The sequence below is a fragment of the Pseudonaja textilis genome, chromosome Z (genome assembly GCF_049901715.1).
Source record: "Pseudonaja textilis isolate UNSWEBS1 chromosome Z, rPseTex1.2, whole genome shotgun sequence".
Taxonomy (NCBI): domain Eukaryota; kingdom Metazoa; phylum Chordata; class Lepidosauria; order Squamata; family Elapidae; genus Pseudonaja; species Pseudonaja textilis.
In genome coordinates, this window is record NC_142008.1 from 92,873,579 (window position 1) to 92,884,493 (window position 10,915).

A 10,915-nucleotide genomic window follows, 5' to 3' on the forward strand; every position below is an offset into this window, starting at 1 on the left:
TGGCCCTGAAGTATTTTGGGTTCTGTCAGTAAAAATAGGCTCCTTCAGTTGGAAGCAAGTTAAAAAATATTATATGGTCTTAAAGGAAACATAATGTGGAAGTACATTTTATATTAATTTTTAATAATAAGAATTCTATTTGGAGTACATCATTGTAAACTAGTTGCTACATAATTACAGCATGACTTAATACAATATGATCTTTTACCTCAGGAAGGATATTGTTGACATACCAACTGGATAATCCCCCCTATTACAATCATCTAGCTTTTGAAGATCCATCCCATATTTCATAGGATCATTCTCTCATCCCAATCTATATATCTGCTTCTTCAACAGAACTGCTATCCCATCCAGATGACATTGTATTTACCATCATAGGATAAATCATCTGGTGATCAACAGGGCTTACCTCAATTCAGTTGCAGTTTATTTTTCCTCAGATTCATTTTAATATTGTATTCAGCAGTGATTCAGGACTTTCAGTATCTTGAATGTAGATATACACATAATACCATGAATATAGTTATATAAATGAACCGAAAAATTATGGATGAATTCTCCATCAAATCAGGGCCAAAGGAGAAAATAAAACTCAGATGAATCCACGTGGATTAGAAATGATGGCTCTGAGCAATATATACTCAGCCATCCTATTCTGGAAACATTATCTGAAATATGACTGAAACCATGATAAAATGTTGCCTCCATCTAAGTTCAGCATCCAGGTTATGCAGCATCACCACCAGATGGACTGGATGACCAACTACATTGCACTTGTAGTCCTCAATGGAATTGCATTTACATGGATGTATGCAGTGGGGTACACTAAAGCTCAGCCTTTGGCTCAGTACTCTTCATCAATGATTTGGATGAGGGGATAGAACCATCAGTGTACTACAGCTACCAAAAAAGACAACATGATCCTAGGCTGCATTAATAGAGAGATCAAGATCATATGAAGTGTTAATACCATTTTATAATACCATGGTAAGACTACACTTGGAATATGGCATTCAGTTTTGGTCGCCATGATATAAAAAAGATGTTGACATTCTAGAGAGAGTGTAGAGAAGAACAACAAGATGATTAGGGGACTGGGATCTAAAATATGTAAAGAACAGTTACAGAAATTGGGTATGTCTAGTTTAATGAAAAGAAGGATGCCACCATCATTCAAAAACAATTCAGGAAAAAGAAATTTGAAGCCACCCTGAAAATTCATTTCAATAGAAAGGTGGGCCACAGAAAAATAAATAAGTGGTTCAATAGTTGTCTAGTCATTAGGAGACAGTGGAAAGTTTTAAAATAAAGAATTTATAATTGCTTCCTTCAGTGGAAATGAAATATAATTCTCCTTCAAAGAATGGATTATAATATTTGCAATTTAATCAACTAATTTGCCTCTGGCACCTTTTATAAACTAAGATAATTACAGGTCTAAAAGCTTGAGACTAAACAAAAAACCCTCATCCATTAAAATGGGATGCATGCCAGCCTCAATATTCTCAACATACTTGACTCTCAGTGTGGAGTCCAGCTTGGAATAGATGTGAGCAATCTGATGAGCAAAATGCATTTCTGTATTAATTATAGGTTCCTTCTCAATGTATGTGTGCAAAGCAGTTGCCCTTGGACTTCTAGAAATATTGGTCATTTTCTGAAAATTTCTGAAATTTCTGAAAGCAGGAAATTGTTCTGGAATTTAAAATTCTTGTTTATTTAATTATAAGATTTATATATGTACTGTACTACTTCAGTCTGAATGACTGTCCATGTAGTCTACAACATTATAATAGAGCCTGCCATTTATGGTTGTAAGCTGTAACGGTTGTAAAATTGTTTTGTAACGTGACAAACCTAATTTTGTTACCTTTTTTATGGCACTGGTTAAGCAAAGAGAGTGATCATAAAGTGAATGCCATGGTCATTAAGTGAACCCATTGTTCACCTGTTAAGTTTGGGAAAAGAGAGGCTGAACCAGAGCATGAGTGCAACAATACTTTATTATAACAATAAAGGACTGACCGTGCTTGCCAAGCCTGGAATTGGCTCGCAGCGATCAGCAACTGGTTGGACCCCGCAGCCTGCTTTTATAGCTGGCTGCTGGGGAGAACCAACCAATGAGTGAAGGGGAAGAACGCCCCGTAAAGTGAATGGACCTGAGTGAGAACTCCTAGAGTTCCCAGGACATAACACCCTTCCCCCAGATGCGAACACGCATAGTCTTTGAGGTAGGCAGGAGGTTTATGTTGGCGCCCGGAGCGGCGCAGCTCTGGAATGCTGTCTGTCCGTTCCGGGTCTGTCTGGGAAGGCAGAGCCGGTAAAGTGTCACCAACGTGCCCCTCGGTTCGGGCAGGCCCGGGACTTGTAGGGTTGGTCACTGGGGACATGCTCCCGTTGACTGGATCGGACTGGTCAGCCGACTGGACGCCGCTGTCCGTGTTCGGGCTTTCTGGAATGTCTGCTGGTGTGAGTTGGTCGCTGGGAACGATGTTGATGTGGGGTTGATGCTGAGGCCTCCCTTCGTTTGGTAATTCTGGGTCCCTGCTAGCGAGGGTGCTGTGACGCCTACGCAGCTGGTCTAGGTGCCTTCTCCAGACACGGCCGTCCTCCAGTCTGACTCGATACGACCTGGGTCCAGTGATGGCCACGATCTCGCCCGGGATCCACAGGGGGTCTCCAGCGAAGTTCCTCGCGAATACTGGCTCCTGTAAGATAAAATGTCTAACCCCCGATGTGGAAGCGAGGGGAGAGTCAGGGCAGTATTGTGGGTGCAGTCTGTCCAATACAGTCCTCAGGCGCCTGCCCATCAGGAGCTCAGCTGGGGACTTATTGGTGACTGAACATGGAGTTGAGTGCTGGCTCATCAGGAAACGCGAGAGTTTGTGGTGCCAATCGTCCTTGCTGAACCTAGCCAGGGCTTCTTTAGTGGTCCTGACGGCTCTTTCAGCCAAACCGTTACTGGCAGGATGAAATGGGGCTGTGAAAATGTGGCAGATGCCCAGGTTGGCAGCGAAACGGCTGAACTCGGTTGATGCGAACTGTGGGCCATTGTCGGAGACAATGGAGTCAGGCAGCCCGTGTGTTACAAACAGGCGAGTTAATACTTTGGTAATTGCTTGTGTGGTGGTCGTGGATAGCTGGGCTACGTCAATCCATTTAGAATAGGAGTCCATGACCACTAGGAACATTTTCCCATGCAATGGGCCGGCCAGGTCAATGTGAATTCTGGACCACGGAGCGCTGGCGCTCTCCCACTTAGTAGGGGTGGCAATAGGAGGAGCTGGACGGGATTCCTGGCAGGGGTTGCAGGAGCTTACCCATCTGGCGATGTCCTCGTCGAGGCCCGGCCACCATACGTAGCTGCGTGCTAATGCCTTCATTCTAACGATGCCAGGGTGTCCCTCGTGCAACGCCTCCAGAACTCGGGTACGCAGTGAGGTCGGGATGACCACTCGAGTGCCCCACAGTAGACAGCCCTGCAAACTGGATAATTCCTGCATGCGGGTCTTGAAGGGTGTGAATTTGTTTTCAACATTACCACCCGGCCACCCCCTCCTCACCCAGTCCAGCACCTGGGCGAGCGTTTTGTCTGCCTTGGTTTTAGCAGCAATGTCGAGGGCAGTGATGGGGAGGTCCAATTGGGTGACCTCAAAAATAGCGTGGACAGGAGCAGGGTCTTCAGCTGGAGCCAGCAAGGGACAGCGGCTGAGAGCGTCAGCGTGGGACAAAGTTTTACCTGGGCGGTGTATGAGTCTGTAGGAGTAGGCTGCTAGGAAGAGGGTCCATCTCGTCATTCTAGGAGAAAGGACTTGAGGGGTCTGTTTGTCCCCAGCTAGTAGACCCAGGAGGGGCTTGTGGTCCGTGACCAGCTCGAAAAAATGGCCAAAGAGAAATTCGTGAAATTTTTTCACTGCTACAACAGCTGCTAGAGCTTCCTTATCGATCTGGCTGTAATTACGCTCTGTTGCAGAGAGCGTCCTGGAGAAAAAAGCAATGGGAGCCTCGGAGCCATTGGGAAGCCTGTGACTTAATACTGCCCCGATTCCAAAGGGGGATGCGTCTGCTGCCAGTACTAGTGGAAGGTTGGGGTCGAACTGAATAAGTACCGCCTCTGACGTGAGTAGTGATTTGACGGCGTGAAAAGCAGAGTCTTCTTTGTGACCCCAGTGCCAAGGTGATTTTTTATCCAGTAATCTGTGTAGGGGTTCTGCCACTGATGCTTTATGGGGCAAGAAGGACGCAAAAGTTCAATAGCCCCAAGAAGGCCTGTAGTTCAGTTTTGGAGGTTGGAGTGGGTGCCTCGTGAATTGCCTTAACCTTGGACTCCAGGGGTGAATGCCTGAGGCGTCAATTTTATAACCCAGAAAGTCCACCTGTCTAGTGGCAATGGCGCATTTTTCTTTTTTCAATTTGAGGCCATGCTGTCTGAACCTCTCTAACACTGCTCGAACTCTCTGGAAGAGTTGGGGTCTGTCCCTGGCCGAGACTAAAATGTCGTCGAAGTAGGGTACTACACCAGGGAGGCCCTGCAAAATCCGCTCCATGAGGGATTGAAAAATGCCTGGGGCAACGCTTACGCCAAATTGGAGACGCTTGCACCGGAAAGCACCCCTGTGGGTGACAATGGTCTGGAGTTCCGCTGTTTGGTTGTCAACAGGGAACTGTTGATATGCTTGAGACATGTCCAATTTGGCAAAAATGCTGCCAGGTTCAAAAGTGTGTAATAAATGCTGAATGATGGGCACGGGGTAAGCGCTAACTTGTAGAAACTTATTGATTGTGGTCTTGTAGTCCAAGCAAATTCTCAGGCTACCGTCTTTTTGAGGGGTGTGACAATGGGCGCCTCCCATTTGGCTAAATCTGTTGGCTCAATGACCCCTTGTTTTAACAGTTTATCCAATTCCGCATCTAGTTTTGGCCGAATAGCGAATGGGACCCTACGCGGTTTTAGCCTGATTGGGACAGCCTGGGGGTCGACTGAGAATGAGATAGAGGTACCGTTATAACACCCCAGCTCATCGCTGAATACATCTGCGTAATCAGCGAATAAGGAGTCAGTGTCAGAGGTTGAGACAGCATGGACTCCTGTTAGCCCTAGGCCGAGATGGGGAAACCAATCGAGCCCCAATAATGTGGGGAGATTGCCGTTAACTACCACTAGAGGTAGGTGACCTTTAAAAGCTCTAAAATTGACAAGGAACTTGCCTCTGCCGATTACAGGAATGGTCTTCCCCTGGTAGTCCTTCAGGCTAAACTGGCACTTCTGGAGCCGGCTAGTTGATAGGTTGGGCTGGAGCCTCTTGAGGGTGTTCCACAAGATAATTGAGAGCGCTGATCCTGTGTCGACCTCCATGCGGCACGGTTTACCTTCTAACACAACGGAGAGAGAGATTTTACTAACAGTGTGGCGAGTGTGCTTGGCATGGTGGTGAGTGCGACAGTTCAATACTTGCCTCTGCGGTCCAGAGTGTGAGAAGGGGGCGTGCCTTTGTGCTGGGTTTTGAGAGGCTTGGCAGACTCTCGCGATGTGCCCCCTTTTATGGCAGGTATTGCAGGTGGCTCCTTTGAATTTGCAGGTGGCCCTCAGATGAGATCCACCACAAGCTAGGCACAGAGTGATGTGCTTGGGTGGCCCGATGTTTTCTTGTTTGGCTCCTACCTGCGGTTGTCTGGCGTTGGAGAGGCGGTGGACGTCGCTTTCATCACTACGGGCTTCCTCTGCTACCACCTTCTCGGAGTGGACTGGAACTGTCGTTAGCTTGGACGTCGGGCCATGAATTTCGGTGGCTGAGTGTGCTGCCAGTTCTGCTGCCAAGGCCTCCTCGACGGCTTGTGCGAGGTTGAGGTCTTTTTTTGCGAGAAGGCGCCTTTGAAGGTGGAGGTCCTTGACCCCGCAGACTAGTTGCTCGAGGAGCATGTCCTCCAGGTAGGTTCCAAACCCACAATGCAGTGCTGCTGTTCTGAGGGCGGCCATGTACTGATTGATGGTCTCCTTGTCTGATTGCTTCCTCATACGGAAGGTGAATCGCCTGGCAATCTGTGAAAGCCTGGGAGAATAGTGGTTAGTGAGAATTTCAAGCAGTTCAGACCAAGGAACGTTTTTCAACTCACGTGGAGCCACGAGGGCTGTGGCAGTATCGAAGACGGTGGCTCCACAGTAGATTAGGAAATACGATTTTTTCCGATGCTCCCCAGCATCAGCCAGCCCAATTGCATCGATATAATGATTGAAGCGGTTCTTATAAGATTCCCACTTCTCCTCATCCGGCTTGAACGCTGGGAAGACTGGATTGGGATTCATGGTGAATGGAACCAGTAGAACAACCTGTGGACAAATCTCTCTGGGGCAGCAGCAAAAGGTTCTAGTGCCTGTGGCAGGCAAGTGATTTCAGCTCTGGAGAGGCTTTTCGCAATCCTCTCTCTCTCTCTGGGCTAGCACACGGTTTGGCTGTCAGCCGTTGGCAGCGTTTGAATTCGTGCCTGTGTGGGCGTCAGTGACTTGACTACAGCAAGCGCTGTACCTTTTAGGTTTGAAATTCAAATGACAGCCGTTTGAATTTCGCGCCTAAACCAAACGAGCGGCTGCGGCTCGCAGCACTTCACTTTTCCTGTAGCTGGGCTAACAAGCGGCTACAGACGCTTCTAACTTTTGATTCTGACCGCTCTCTCTGGCTGCGGATCAGTGTTCGCTTCTTAGTGCTTGCTGACCGCTTTCTCTGTCAGCGGATCAGCGTTCGCTCTTTTTGCTTGCTGACCGCTCTATCTGGCTGCGGATCAGCGTTGCTCTTATCGCCGGCCGATCGCTCTCTCTGGCTGCGGATCGGCGGCTAGTGACTCAGCGGTTGCATGGTGCTTCTGGTAGCCATCCCATCCTCGTCGCCAGTGTTAAGTTTGGGAAAAGAGAGGCTGAACCAGAGCATGAGTGCAACAATACTTTATTATAACAATAAAGGACTGACCGTGCTTGCCAAGCCTGGAACTGGCTCGCAGCGATCAGCAACTGGTTGGACCCCGCAGCCTGCTTTTATAGCTGGCTGCTGGGGAGAACCAACCAATGAGTGAAGGGGAAGAACGCCCCCGTAAAGTGAATGGACCTGAGTGAGAACTCCTAGAGTTCCCAGGACATAACATCACCAGTGTGCATTTTCCTGAAAACTGGAAGTAAGTGCTGGTTTTCACAAAACAATTGCAAAATGAGGGCATATGATAGCAGGATGCTGCAAACATGCATAAATGCAACCATGTTCCTGAGTGCCTGAAATGTGGTCATGTGACCATGGGGGAGTGGGGGAACCAGCCTCAGAACTTTGGATGCAGGTCATAAAGCCCCCTTTCTGGGATCCATTGCAATTTTGAATGGTTGCTAAGGAACCAGTCATAAATCAAGGACTACTTGTAAATGGTATAAGTAGGAGCACATTAACCATTTACCAATGCAATATTAATAAAAATAGTACATTCAGTGCATAATACACAAATAAGGTAAATATATAAATATATTAAATAACACATAAAATTCCCTTTGAAACATCTAAGTCTTAGCAAATCTTCAGAAGGCTGTATGAATTGGAGCAAGCTAGCCTGACTTCAGCAAGGCTCCTGAGACTTTTAGAAACAAGCAGGCCATATCAAGTTTTCAAAAGGCCATAAGAATGGTATTGCACAAAAATTCTTGGCCCAAGTTAAAAACCCCTAATCCACACATATTCAGGAAAAACAAAGCCCAGGCTCAACCTGTATGGTTTCCAGTTGGGCATTGCCCCTGTTTCTTTTTCTTTATCTTTGAGTCAGTACTGACTTCTGGCAGCTGGATTAGCTGGACTGCAGTTTTTTGGCAAGATTTTGTTATACTATGTACATTTGGTAGGGGTAAGTAGAATCTATCTTGGAAAGGCAGTCTTGCAGATATCTAGACTTTCAGCCATTATAGGTAAAGAGCAGCACCCTGCCAACCAGTGCAGTTCCTATAGCAGTTGTTCTATATTAATATACTCCAAACGTTGAAATGTGATTGGTCCACATGGACCGCTTTCCGATTGGTCCACTGAACGGCCATGATTGGCTTTCTAAGAATCAACCACGATTGGCCAAGCCGATCGCGGGAGATTCAAAGCCCTGTCATTGGCCGGCAAGCCGCGAGCAATCCCTGTATGAAGGGCTGCCATGGTTCCAAGATCTTGTACAGGTCTTAACTTTAAATAAAGAGCTTGAAGTTCACTGGTCTCACGTCTCATCTGTACCTGATCTAACACTGGTGACGAAGGTGGGATCGTGAGACAAGAGATCAACCGAGCACGTGGCGAAGCAGCACAGAACGACCGACAAGATGGCCAGCAGCACCTTGCCACCCGCACCCTTCAACCAGGCTGCCGAGGATTGGGAATCATATATTGATCGATTCCTAATGTTCCTTGAGAGCAGCAACCTAAGAGATGCCAATGGACAGAAAAAAAGGGCTGTGTTCCTGACACACTGTGGGCCCGCAGTGTTCAAAATGGCTAAAGCCCTAGCCAAACCCGCCGACATGAAGGAGATGGACTGGGCTGACCTCGAACCGATGCTGCAGTGCCACTATGCCCCCACCGTGCCCAATCTCATCAGAAGGCACGAATTCTATCGGTGGGACCAGAAAGAGGGCGAGAGCATCAGTGACTTTGTGGCTACACTGAGAGAGCTCGGGGCACGTGCGGCTTCACTGACATGGACGAGGCCCTACGAGACCGTGTGGTCCTCGGGCTCAGGGACCCCATCGCCGAAGTGACTGCATCCAAAGCAGCCAAGCAGTCAGCGACTTGGATGCGGCAGATGAACGTGGTGGACTGGCCAGCAACCAGCGAAGTGACCCCGGCATCGGAGAAACACCCAAAAGCACGACCAGAGGCCAACCACAAGACCACCACCATGCACCACGGAGACCTTGACTCCTTCTCAGATACCGAGGACGAGGAGGAGGAGATCCACTGGCTGCAGGCGGAACGAGACCAGCGAGAGCGGTGAGGTCGTAAGTCAGGGTTTCAGTGTGCCAGGTGCGGGGGTGACCATCCACGCTCAGAATGCAGGTTCTTCGATGCCATCTGTCGGCACTGTGGCAAATGGGGGCACATCACCAAGGTGTGCCAGAACAAGAGGAACCACAGCCCTCAGTGATGAGACAGCAGCCCCCGATGACGAGAAGGCACCCCCCCAGGACCAGAGACCATCACACCGAACCGATGGAACTGGGATGGGCGGAACAAGCGGTTCAGCGAGGCCAGGAGAAAAGAAGAGACCCATCAGATGGTCATCATCGGGCACTCAACAACCCTCGACACCCGGAAAATGCACGTGGAGATAGGCATCGAAGACCAGCCATGCACGATGGAGGTAGATTCCGGATCCTACCTCTCCATGGTCTCCTGGCACACAATCAAGTGCCTGGTGCCTACAATCCACAGGAGTGATCTAGAAAGCCAGAAGCTGACCCTGAAAGACTATCAGGGAAACCGCATCCCCGTGGCTGGGATTGGACATTTTAAAATATCTTTCAAGGGGTGTGCAGAGGTACTTCCGCTCACCATCATGAACAAAGACCACCCAAGCCTGCTGGGACTACAATGGTTCGTGCCATTGGGGATCGAGGTGATGTGCATCAACCACGTCGCCGAGGCCTACTGGGAGGAAATGCTCGTGAGGGACTTCCAGGAGGTCTTCAACGGCGACCTAGGCAAGTACCAGGGGTCCCCAATATCCTTCAGCCTAAACCCAAACATTTCCCCAATCCGCCTTAAGCCACGGTGAGTGCCATTTGCGCTCAAGCCCAAAATCGATGAGCAGTTAGACAAGCTCATCGCGTAAAGGTTTTTAGAGCCTATAGACCATGCCCACTGGGAAACTCCCATAGTCACCCCGATCAAGCCAGATGGGTCCATAAGAATCTGTGGTGACTACAAGGCCACCCTCAACCATGCGTTGCAGCCAAGTGCCTAACCCATCCCAGTGGTACAGCACCTTCTGCACTCACTGGGGGGAGGTAAGGTCTTTGCAAAACTCGATCTGGCGCAGGCATATCAGCAGCTGCCAGTTGATGCCGAGACCGTGGAGGCGCAGACCATCGTCACCCAACGAGGGGCATTCCGGTGCAAACAGCTCCAATTTGGAGTCAGCGTGGCACCAGGGGTCTTCCAGAGCCTGATGGAAAGACTTTTACTAGGAATAAAAGGGGTGGTACCCTATTTCGACGATGTACTGGTGTCAGCTACAAATAAAACCCAATTAGAAAGCCACCTAAGGGAGGTCTTGCAGAAATTCAAAGACACCAGGCTAAAAGTTAAAAAGGAAAAATGTCAACTTTGCACTGAGAAAGTTGAATTCCTGGGGTACCTCCTAGACAAAAATGGAATCCACCCCATGGAAAAAAAGCTCAAAGCCATCAGAGAAGCCTCTAGACCTAGGAATAAGACTGAACTGCAGGCTTTTCTTGGCCTCATTAACTTGTACAATGTTTTCCTGCCCCAGAAGGTGACGGTAGCGGAACCCCTCCATAGGCTGCTGGACAAAACAGCCACCTGGGCCTGGGGGAAGCAGGAGGAAAATGCATTCAAGCAGACAAAAAACCTGCTAACATCAGACACAGTTCTCATCCAATACAGCGAGACTCTGCCATTAACTGTGACCTGCGACTCGGCACCCTTTGGCGTCAGAGCCATTCTCAGCCACATGCTGCTGGATGGAAGAGAAGCACCCATCACTTTCTTCTCGAGGACACTATCCAAGCCAGAGAGAAACTACAGCCAGCTGGACAAGGAGGCCCTAGCAGTCATCGCCGGAGTGAAAAGGTTCCATGAATACCTATACGGTAGGACCTTTTCAATTATCACTGATCATAAGCTGCTGCTGGGGATACTGGCAGGGAACAAGGCCACCCTGAAAA